Source organism: Ischnura elegans, chromosome 9, assembly GCF_921293095.1.
Source record: "Ischnura elegans chromosome 9, ioIscEleg1.1, whole genome shotgun sequence".
NCBI classification, from domain to species: Eukaryota; Metazoa; Arthropoda; class Insecta; order Odonata; family Coenagrionidae; genus Ischnura; species Ischnura elegans.
Window position 1 is genome coordinate 5,212,423 of NC_060254.1, and position 12,460 is coordinate 5,224,882.

At 38.8% G+C, this 12,460-nt stretch overlaps 1 protein-coding gene across 1 annotated transcript in view; it reads left to right on the forward strand.

Moving 5' to 3' along the window:
• Positions 1-12,460, forward strand: part of LOC124165870 — a 67,578-nt gene that overhangs the window by 27,403 nt on the left and 27,715 nt on the right. The gene's annotated exons all lie outside the window — the stretch shown is intronic.

A 12,460-nucleotide genomic window follows, 5' to 3' on the forward strand; every position in this document is an offset into this window, starting at 1 on the left:
TCTTCTTAAAATCCTTCCCTCTAATAATTTATAAGTGGATATTGACTCTTGAACCTTTCTCTTTGATTTAATTGACGGCTTTCTCGATTTGAGTATTAACAATTAAAGATTCAACCTTACCCCGTATAGAACTCTGCTCTCACTGCTATTATCGTTCCATCATCTTAAGTTAATTCAAAGCACTCACTATAAGTTCAAGTGCGAATATCGATAGCAATGCAATCTCCGCGAGAGAACTGAGTTGGACGGAATCTCCTGCTTCGTTTTCCACAAAATTCTCGATTGCCTCTCGTCACCGCTCTGCAGTCGAACGAAACAGATGCTCATTGGGTTGATAATGGAGGTCGCATCCAGCGCGAATACAAGGGAACCCCGTCCCCCTCCTAAATGAGGATCTACATCCACTCCACTGAGTAATTACGGCGACCGAATACTGGTGAGTGCCGAGGGCGACGGCACTTGGAATAAATAGTATTAATTAGAGCAAGCTCCTTCATTCCGTGCAAACACTCCTCGCACTCTTGTATCTCAACTTTTTCTATTATTTTGTCAAAAGATGACTTGTCTCTACAATGGCACTGTTCGGGGAAGCAGGTGAACTCTTGTGCTTTTCAGAGGGCGTAATAATCAGGGGCGCAGCTAGGAATTAAGGCCAGGGGGGTTTCAGGCGCAACCAATGCCCTTCTGAGGGATATTTTATTAATCCTCACACTATTGAATATAAGTAATATTAATCTAATTAAGTAAAATAGATTCGCCTTAAAAATCTCTGTTAGTTCTGGGGGAGTTTTATCCCCCAAAACCCCCATCTCGCTGCGCAACCGGTAATGATAGTATAGTACTGCAATCCTTAAGATTAGTGCACGCACTTCTTTCCTCCTTATCTATCCGAGGACAATTCCTTCCCTTCCCCATCTTCTTCTCTTTCCTCGTGTCCTTCTTCATCTGTCGAATCCCCAGAAAAAGAGCTAAAGGGATACACTTCCCTCCGTTGTATTCCTCACCTGATTGCTGTGTGCAGGCACAAACGCGAACGTGTTATATAATGGTAGCTTTGGCTTATTCGCCACATGATTTTTTTTCAAGTTTTATTTTACTGTTATACTCGGCCTGTTGCCACTTGTTTTATCTGCCAGAAAAGGAGACAACAAGCAACGACAAAGGGTGCTTTTGCACAACTACTGCACTCCGTATGTGCTGTAATGTGCGCTCCCTCGACAAATCATAACAAAAGAAATTCGAAAAAGGGCACGGTCACGATAGGAGGTATAAATCCTGCAACAAACGAACACTTAAAACTCAACGTGGTGCCCAGGAATTGAGATGCGTCGTGTCTCAATTTGTAGTACACTGATAGTCAGAAAACAATTGTATCCGATATTCTAAATCAAGTGTCACAAATGCAGTTGAGTTTGTGCAATTATGGAACGTGTTCAGTTTGGCTATAACCTTTCCATTTACCGCAGCACAGTCGCCGTACAATCCTTCTCCCGCAACTCTCTATTCGACGAATATTATAAAGTGAGAATGCTGGTCTCCCCCCCCCCACCCCCCCCCCGTCTACCACCCCACCATAGATAGAGCTGCATCGCCTGGAGCACGCGTGCGTTTTCTGCACGAGGAATCCACCGCGCCCACCAAAGCACCACTGATCAACCTCTCCCCCTCCTCCATCTCCACCCTTCCTTCGTTCCTAATTCCTTGTTCATTCCCAATTCATTCCTCTCTTCCCTTGAGTGAGATGGGCTGCATCCCATCCAAAATTACAGTGAACTATCCCCTGTAAGCTCCATTTCGTCCCGAGAATATTAACCCGTATCTTTATTGCCAATAAATATTATTCATTGCTCGTATTTACAAATGGTACAAATGATTTACAATCCTCCGTTTTAAAATCATCCATAAATCGAGTACATTTGAAATTGAAATTAAAAGGAAATTGGGGATATTATGTTGATACCTTCAAAATCATATAAGAACAACTGGGATTTTTTTATTTAATAAACTATGCAAAACATTGAATATTTTTATTAGACTCACTTAACTCTAAACCAAATCAAACGACTCATCATGTACGTTATCATACAATTCCAGTCATCATCTACGTGGAGACTGTGAGAAAATCTTAGTACGCACTTACATGGGGGCTAAAGGAATAAAAAAGTATGAGAATCCATCAATTCCAGTTAAACCGCAAAAAAATAGGGCAAAGGGAAAAACGGTAGTAAAGCGATACTTTCGAAAAATTCAAAGAATGATGTGTAACCCGCAATGGTTTGCTTCGAAATGAGTGATGCTTACTTTTCAATTATTTTATAAACAAGGGATACAAGAAGGGTTGTACTTGCTAGTTGAATCATCCCCGTTGAGATCAGAACGACTAATAAATGAGAGAGAAATGAAAGCGCTTGAGGGAATGCTTTGAATTGGAGCAAACGAGTCCGTATTATTGGCCGAGTCTGTCTGAGCGGAATTCATTGGAGGGGAAGGGGTGAAAGGTCAAAGGGCGAGCGAATGAAAACGAGGAGGTCAATATTGAGGTCTAAACAGCAACAGAGCGTGTTCTGAGCAATCCAGGAATGAGAGAGAGAGAGAGAGAGAAATGTTTAGACCGCTCCCAGGCATTATTTTATCCATCTTCGGTTTGAAGATTGTTTGATGCAGCTCATCAGTTAACTCCTCCATCAGATAACACAGGCCAACAATGAAAAAACTATTTTACTGAAAATACCTTATTCTTACGTTTTTTAAGTTGCTGAATCCAAATGTGATGCTGAAAAAGTTGTAACCATTTATTCACATTTTACAGTTAAATTTATGAAATCAGGCAATATTTTTAGAATTTAACAGCTTTTTTATAGTTGAAATAAAATTGAAAAAGGTCTAACGAGCGAAGATAATGGGGGATTACTGTTGGTACTTGGACCGAGGAGTTGAGCAAGGAATTCATCGCAGAAAAAGCTACACAAGAAGCTTCAAGGAAAGAAGGGAAAGAAAATGTAGACCAATTCCAGTTGACAAGTGAACCCTGTATTATCGCGCTAGACTACTATTGTAAGTAATTTAACAGTAAATACAAACAATTTTATGATGTAACACAGCGTTTCATTGATTTCCCTATATAAAGTCTAGGGGTATTAGACTAAATATTTAAATACATATTGCTTGGAAACTATGGGTGATACAAAAAAACTAAGGCCAGTTTTGGATTTGGCACATAAAAATCTATAAAGATCCGCTATTAAAATAAAAAAGTTTTCAAACAAACCTTTTTTATTGGCCTGTGTAATCTTTCAATACCAAAATAATTCTTCTGCTTTACATCGCCTCCTCTATTATTTACATCACGCGTGGCCTACCTCTGCCCTTCTCTTCCCTTTCGCATGTCCTCCAATGATCATTTTCATCAGACAATCTCGTATCGTATGATCTGGCCGACTAAAGTGCCCCGCCTTCAAGCCCCTAAGTATTTCAAAACAATTCTCTTTTCTCCTATTCTTACCAGAACTTCAACACAACTCACACCCACACTACTTAAACTTACAACCTTCCGAGTAACTCTTAAAACACTTTAGGGTAAACATTTACGAGTAGGTGAATTGCAAATCTGATTGGCCAGAAGAGGCAGAAATTCACGGACAATTCATTTAATACATTCCAAGGATTACGATTAGAGTACTAGGGTGTGGAATGCTTGCAATTCATGAATCGCTCGTTTTCTCAATCACAGTGCTAAAACAGACGGAAAGAAACTGTACCTACCTACACGGAACCACGACATTCAAATCCAAACGCAATATTGCAACGGCCAGCGAGACACGCCAGCCAATAGAATGGCTCCCAATTGTTGTGAGTAAAAGAGTGCTCCCTTCGAACACGTGTGAATCCTGATTAATAAGGGAGAGAACGTGTCCTGATGATGAACCTAGAATCTTTTCTCGAAACGTCGGGACATGATTCGGTGTTCAGCCAAGGCGATTGAGACGAAGGCAATAGCGATTGAGAAAATTTCATAAATGTTGAAAGTGAAACAGATTCGAGAAAAATTGTGCGACTTCCCCGCAAATGAAGTCCGAAAATTCATCACCGGTCGATCTTCTCACATTTCTCCAGACGTCCCAATTGCCTACTCGTTCATCGTCTTCCAGGGTCGAAATGTCGTGATATTTCCGGTTTATAAATGAATGCATTTATCGTTCGATTTCGCTTCTTTTTCTCTGATTCGCTTCAGAGGTGTAATGTGACGCCGCTACATTCAGAGCCCCGAAGACGAGGCCGAGTCGACGGCTATCAAAACGTTGGTTGGCAGAAATCTATATTCATAAGTTCCGCGACTCCGCGAACCGCCTCACTGGCCGTGAAATGGAACAGATCAATGGTGGAGAACCCGAGATGGGTTCATGGCGTGCGAAAGAGTTTCAAAATGGAACCTCATTGATGAATGTGGCTGATGCCTTGTGGAACTCCATCATGAAGGGAAATGATTGAAAACTCAACATTCTATTGCGGTTATCATAAGGCACAAATATTTTCGCTACACTGAAGCATTTCCAAGTGGTAAATAATTGGCAATAAATAGCGCAATCTACACTTGAGAATATTTAAGTGACACCAGTAGTGAATAAATACCATATGGTTACCACACGTAAGTTTCCAGTGAGTAAAGTTTTTCGTCACCACTCCACTTCTTCATGGGGTAAATGGACCTGACAAATGGGCTGATATGGGTCGAGGTAAAATTCGGAAAGTACTAGTAGAAATATTATTATAATTGTAGAGCATTGACTTGCCGTTAAATAAAGTGGCTCAAAATACGGATGTGGATATATTCCATCACAACGGTCGATGGTAAGAGTTATTGCCATCGAACTTTGGAGTCATATACTCCAGCTTTTCGATACTTAATTGCGTTATGGCCTTGAGGGTTATCTTGGATCGGCGTCCGCTTGGACCTTGGCCAACAACCTCAAGAGACAAAAACCACGGATTATAACCGCGTCTCAAAACAAGTATTAATGGAGCGAAACAGCAGTAATACTCGATCACTCTACAATTGATGTCGACGGATTAGGGTATGAGCTGCTCATGCCATCTGGAAAGTAAGGCGCCAACTAAGCTGCCGGTCGGTCCATCATATATTTACGTGGACGCCATTACCTCTGGGATTCATTATGAATATTAGCAAATTCCACAAAACATGCATAAAAAGATTTCTTATAATGTCGAGTCGTCTCTCTGGAGTTTTGGCCACGAAGAGAGACGTGAAGAGTTTTATAAAACTGTAACTTAATTTTTATCAGTGGCGTTTTTTAGAGAAATTTGAAGAAAGCTGTGGTCATACCATTGCACCAAAAATGGGAAAGACTGTAAATCAAAAATCACTGACCGATATCTCTTTTTCCTGAGTTTGCAAAAATTCTAAAATAAAACTTGTTAATATTTACTCCTGAAATTTCTAGATAAAAGAATTTTTTATTGAAAACAGGTTTGAATTCAGAGTTGGATTAGAAACTCAATATGTTCTAGAGAAGCATACGACCGAAGTATACAAATCAATCATCCAAGTATACACACAATTGGATTATAGCTGGATACAACTATGGAATTTGATAGACTCTCGCAAAAAGTATTATTAATGAAACTTGAGCAAACATGTGGAATATAACTAAAGTGGTTCGAAAGTTATTTGTCTACGAGATCACAAAGTGCGAAAGAAAGTAATTGCTTTAGTGAATAAGTAACTATTGGGCGTATCAAGAATTAGCACGCGAGTGGACACAGGAAGCTTCGGAACAGAATTCCACAGGGCTATGTTATAGGACGTATTCTATTTTTCATTTAGGTGGACGATTTTTGTGGAAATAGATTCAATGGTAAACTCATACGGCCGTATTCATAAATTTCCGCTAAAACACGCTTGTAGGCCGACTAACCTAGTCGGCTACTAAGAACTTTAAGTCGCCTACTAAGACATGGTATTCATGGATTCTTTTAAGTGAGCTACTAAGAGCTACTAACTTAGTATGCTACTAGCTAGTTCGGCAGCCGATACTCGGTAGCGCTTTGTGTTCAACCCGATAAGCTACAACACTGCATCCGACTCCTGCGCAGCGCGGAAAATTCGTAAAACCATCAAACAAAAGAAATTGATTCAGCAAAATGCATCGAAATTTCTATTTCATAATGTATAATTCGATGTGATATCGCATCGCAGATATATATTTTTTGATTGCTGTACACACAAACTATGCTATACCATTTGGAAAGGATACATTTATGAGTACTACCGAAGCATTTGCATGCTTGAGATGCAGTTATTCTTGTACAAACGACTGTGTATTCATTGATGATATATATTGCATATTTTTTGCACTTACGATATTTGTTTTCACTAGTCTATGCGTTATGAGTATAGAAAACATTACTAGCAATGTCAGTATTATACACATTTATATTCGAAAAGCAGACATACACCTCAATGTCGGAGTAGAAACGAAAAATTTTTACAATACAGAAATGAATCGTTATTTTGTTACATTACAAATACCTACGTGCGAGCAATTAGTAACATATGTTTGCAACTCCTAAAATTTTATAGGTAAGGAAACAACAATCTGCCTCGCCACATTAAAAATTTTCAAATATTTACAGCGTAAAAGTGCGGAAACATAGGGATATAGTTTACCAGAGGTGGTTAATGTAAAAAATAGAACATAATTAACCTAACTGGTTTTACTTATTTATTGCTGATAATTTCACAAATAGCACTACAATGCACACAGCATTTCAAATTACATTTCACGAGCTGTCTTTATGATACGTATTATCAGTACATTCCGAATCAACTGATTTAAAGAATAACTTGGCTCATAATTAATTTAAAATACTATAACGTTACACTACTAAAGCATGATAATCAGTTTTCCAATCACTCTGCACACACTGAAAGAATTTGCACACTGAGAAAGGGGGGAGGAAAGGCAACTACCCTCCCAACTTCACCCGCGACGACTCCGAGGAGAAATTTGATACTCAGGATAAATTTGATACGGGTCGCTGGAACAGGGGTCGCAGTCAGAGTTGGTATGTGACACCTAAGTGGCGGCGAGCCAATTAAAAATAGTAGAAGCCAACTTCTGGTTCCTCTCTCATGCACTGAAAAAATAGACCTGTGAATGCGAAGGTCCTTTCCGAAATTGTTGGCGATGATATCTTCATTACGTAAACAGGCATGTCGTCAACATAACACCGCCGACCTCGGTGTCGGCTGGGTAATGTCCTCGCCTGCCAAACAAGAAATCGCGGGTTCGAGTCCCGCCTGAGTAGGTTTCCCCATTCCAGGGCTTGGTTGTTCGTGTAAATAATTGTTAAACTTTTTGAATACTCAATACAAAATGGCTCAATTTGAGCTGTATTCGGTGGTTTTGGAATAAAATAAAATTAAAAAAATAAAATTTCAGCATTGAATTGTGATTTATGATGTTATTTTAATGGAATGTAGAGTCATTTTACGTAATGAAGACATCATCGCTCGCAGTTTTCGAAACGGAAGGGAAAAACGGGTGGCAAACGAAAAGTGGAGAGGTTTCTCATTTGATATATACTTAATACGTGAAATATATTCAACTAACATAATTAATTATTAATAAAATGTAACAATATATGTCAGCTAGCTTGCTTGAAAATCACACTTGGATGCGAAAAACAATGGTTACTTAAGTTAGAGCTAGAAATATTTTTTTTTAACACCGATGAAAAGAAGCAATAAAACAGAAAATGATGAAAAAAACTCCGTGGGAGAGCCGAAACCTGCATTTCAAGACAAAAGTTGTACTTAATTAATAGTTGAACTTTGTGTCATCATTTTTTCTGATGTAAAACTCATCAGAAATCACCTCGTAAACATTTTATATTTTGAAAATGCAATGGAAAACATGAAATTGTATATGAACCATTATAAATTAACAAAAGTATTTAAATCATAAGAAAACATCAAGAATAAGTTCACCAGCTCCACAACTAGTTTTCATTTGCATTCAAGGGAAAAGTTGACCCCGTGATCATCACTGAATTTTGGCATTGATGCTATGATGCGCGAGGCTGTGTGGTTCAGAAGCCCTTGAAGGTCCACTTTAAATTTTTTTCTTCCACTGATGTCCCCTCTGGGTATGAAGATTTTTTTTTCGTCTAGCCCTTTCATAACTAGGATAAAGCTGATACCCACGGATCTTGGCAGTCTTACGAATAATTTTGGATAGAAATTTTGTTAAATTGCCATCAACAATCAGCGAAATAGCTTCTTCTGGCGTCAGTTCATTTTGAATTGTAGGTATTTTCCTCCATTTCTGTAATATGAGTTTCCCTCGGGTGGGGGTGGTCGTGGTAATTTCCGTGATTATCTTCGCTGCCGCATCATTCCCTTGCGAGCGCAGTGTCACAGATGTGGCTAGCGATAGCTCAGCTGCTGTTGCTTTCTCAAACCAGTCACTTTTCTGCTCTTATTGTTAGACCTATCACTAGACCTCTTTAAGTTTTTCTTAGGCCTTTCTTTGCTGCTTTACCCAGAAAAACCAGGAATCAGATAGCAATAGTGATATAAAATCGCCTAGGAGGAAAGTAAATCCAATACGAATACGTTAAACAATAATAGGTTACAAACTGTGCAAGGAGTTTCAAGGAGATTATTATGCATGTCAGGTGGCTTTACCCTTCTCTAACCAACACCGACGTTTTATTTCAAATCTGTCGCTGGTTCTCTTGCATTCGTCCCATTTCTGGAAATACGTATTGAAAAAGTATTTGTTCATGACATTCTGCATTACTTCCTTCGTCTTCACTTCCTCCTCCCAGTTAAACTTATTGAGAAGATATTGAACGGCAAATTTACGTTTTGAGGACAACGAATTTCCACTTCCATTAACAATAACGTCATGTATTTCTTTTCGAGTTACTTTCATTCGCTCAATTTTTCTTATCCGAAGTATCAATAATCTGAATCATCAAAGATGAAAATCGAAATTAGAATATAATACCCTGCACAATACAGCACACGAAATCAGTGAGATATTTATCTTGGAAAACATAGGAACCTTTTTATCGTTGCGAGATATCCTCCAGTATTGGCAGTTCGTCCTCAATGCTGAAATCTCACGCTCTAGGGAAAATAGACCTTGGTTCCTCGCTTCCGTAGCACAAGCACTGATATCCTTTGACACTTAATGGTAAAAGTTCACTAATTTGCTCGGTAAAATCGTGAAAGGAATGTTTTTCAATCAATTGGGAAGAAGTATTTGTGGAAAACTCCGTGCTAGCCACCTCGTAGAAATCACATGTATCAAAGATAAGCGATCCTCAAAATGGCAAAAACCCCTCATATAACGAGGCAATAAAGCAGTTAGCGGCATTTCTACAAACGGACAGCTATGCTTTTAGTAGAAAACTTTTTAAACGCTAGATAAAAATCGTAAGACTGAGGCAGGGTTTACGGTCACAGTAGGGGTTACCGCGGTGGGCCCGCCGCCACTCTTGAGCCCTTTCCAATGTTTGAGCTGATGGGAGCTATGAAAGACCTAGGAGAATGTGGTTAGCAAAATGCGGGTGCATTGCGGTAAGATATGGGTTCTCCAAGAATAAGAAACTTTTTCCTTGCAGCCGCACGCTTTCCGAGAGGAGCTTCTGACTTGCTAGCGCAATCGTTTAGTCCGTAACATATATCTCATGAATAAAATCGTAATTTGCACATTAAAAAAATAAAAAATAACACTTATATGGAATTTATAGTGTATGCAAGTGTAATTTCGTCTCATATTTAGCGAAATATCCTTAACTATAACTAATGCTGAACAAATTTCCGCATCTAATCATCGCGTCGGGTGATTGGACACTCGGGCACATAACTTGATAGGAGAGGTGGGGTGGCAGGTTGGTGCAAGATTTCTCTTTTGGAAATCAAAGTTGATAACTTTTTGTTCTGCGGTGTAAGATCTTATGCGTAGCAATGTGAATAAACATGAAGTTTTTCTCTCACCGTGTTATCAAGACGTGGAAAATAAAACATTTTCATCGTTTCATAAAAAATTATAGAAACTATGAATAGAAAAGAAATTTTCACTATTACGGAATCTAACCATATTCATTCTTACTATGGCATCCTTAAAAATTACTCATTTTAAAACAAAACGCAACTGTAGACATATACTTCTGACAATTTTATCAAAAGATAAGAAAACATTATTGAGATCATTTTATGTTAATTTGACAGAAGTTTCTGTTTGTTGCACGTCTTCCTTTTCCAAGGCTTCCATTCTTTTCGACGGCGTCGTTTCCCTTGGGGCTTGCTAGACACTTCCATTGCACCACAAAAAGAAATGCGCAAAACGAAAGAACGACGATGCGACCTCAAAATCAAGCAGCTAAGAAAACGTATGACCGGCCGGCTGCCGGTGTTGCTGTTGAGGGGAGGGCCAGGAGGGGAGGCAAAGAAGTGAAGGATGACTCGCGGAAGGAGGAAAGGTGTTTAGGATGACTCGAAACGACTGCGCGTTATCCAAAAACTGGCTGCAAGGTCTCACAATTTCCCAAATTGAAGCTTTGATTTACGAAGTGTGACATACGTGCAGCCTTTGCTTGTAGTCGAAGGATTATATTATGCTTTGGCTGGTTGGATTTTCTTTACGTGATTTGGTGATAGTCATTGAAAAAATCGAAATTCGTGAAATTAAGCGTCAAGTATCTCCTATAGGAAAGCTGGTAAAAGACCCATCTTTGTCTGAAGGCACAGATTTAAGCTTTATAAATATTCTGAGTCAAGAAACCGCTATGTACCTATAACGAGCGAAGCACAAACTGGTTAATATAAAGGGTCTGCATCGCCTTCCGCGACCGTGCTAGGGCGCCCCCTTAAAAAATAGTTCGATTTAAGTGGGTTAGAGTTAAGTGAAAAGAAGAAGTGACATCTGTAATGCAAGTATTTTTAATGTATAAGTTGTATTTCATTCCACACATTGTTTTGATTGTGCTTCTGACTGTCCAGATATTGAGAGAGTAAATGAACTGAAATTTTTAGAAATAATTTTGGACAGTAATCTAAAATGGGATAAACATTACCTTACTGTAAACAAATGCCTTAGAAGTTCCTTTTCCAAGCAATACCTCTTACGAAACAAATGTCCACTTTCGGTCAGTAAAATAGTCATTAATCATGCTCTTGTCATTTCAGAATCTCTTATGATATAATCTGCTGAGGCATGAACATATTTGAGTGTGCGCTCGTCATGCAAAAAATACAATCCGTGTAGTATCGTCCAAGACGTCTCATGAAAACTCATTTTCGTTGTTCGTGGCCCTCAAATGGGGAACTTGCATGAATTTTTTTTATTTCATAGGCGGACAGAAAATTATTTTCTGAATACAACAAAGGAAACCGCATGTAAATCTGAGTTTTCCTTCGCGAGATATTTAATGATAAATATTACGAATTTTAAAGCGCGGGAAAAACTCCCCTCACCCCCCAAGCCACTGCCGACGAAGCCTCGATGACGTCAAAGGTGCCTAAACATCACGCGAAGCTATTGTTGTGATTGTTTGTAATAGTTGCCAGCAGTTGTGAGAGCTTCGTTTGTTAGACGTGTTGATTATTTTATATTTAAAGATAAATATCCGACGATAGAGGCTTGGAAGCCCTCGTATTTTGCATTATTTATAATATTAATATCTGAGTAAGGGCATAAAATATAAAACTGGAGCAGTTAAACCAAAAATTTGATAATACCTAAATAACATCGTTGTAGGAGTCTGAGCCACGGCCATTGGAAAGGGGATACGTTAATTGTAAGTTGATGTTATCGACGGCATATCATTCATTTAAGTATGTAATTAGAACGATTTTGATGTTTACTAATGTCCGCTTAGCTTTTATATACAATAACTTCATCCGTTTATTCGTAGGTACCGGAGAATTCGTCGTTTAGGACTGTCTGTGCTTGTATTATGGGGTGAATTCCAGTCAATGCAACTTTTGCTCGCTGATTGGAGACATCTAGGAACATTTTTGTGTCAAAATAGTGTTGTTTTCAACGTGACATCTCCCGTTAAGCTACTGCTAATAATCACAGTGCCAGTGGTTGTAATGCACAAAGTTTGACAAGGTTGAAAAATATCGGCCATGAGTTATCAGTGTTCCATCGTGATTGAATTGTAAAAAGTGCTACTACGCTATCGATAAATGTCTAACAGTAGTGTAGAAATTGTCAGTGGCGTGCTAATCTCCGTTGTTCACCGTAGATATGACATTTCACGATCACGCTATTGAAATAAAAACTGTGTGTGAAGTTTGTTATTCCATTATTTCAACGAATAGTAGTGAGAAATGTCACCTGTGTCACTTGTGTGGGATAATTTAAGGGTTTAAATCAGTGAATAAATAGTTGTATTCATCATAACGAGTTCTGTTATTGTAAGT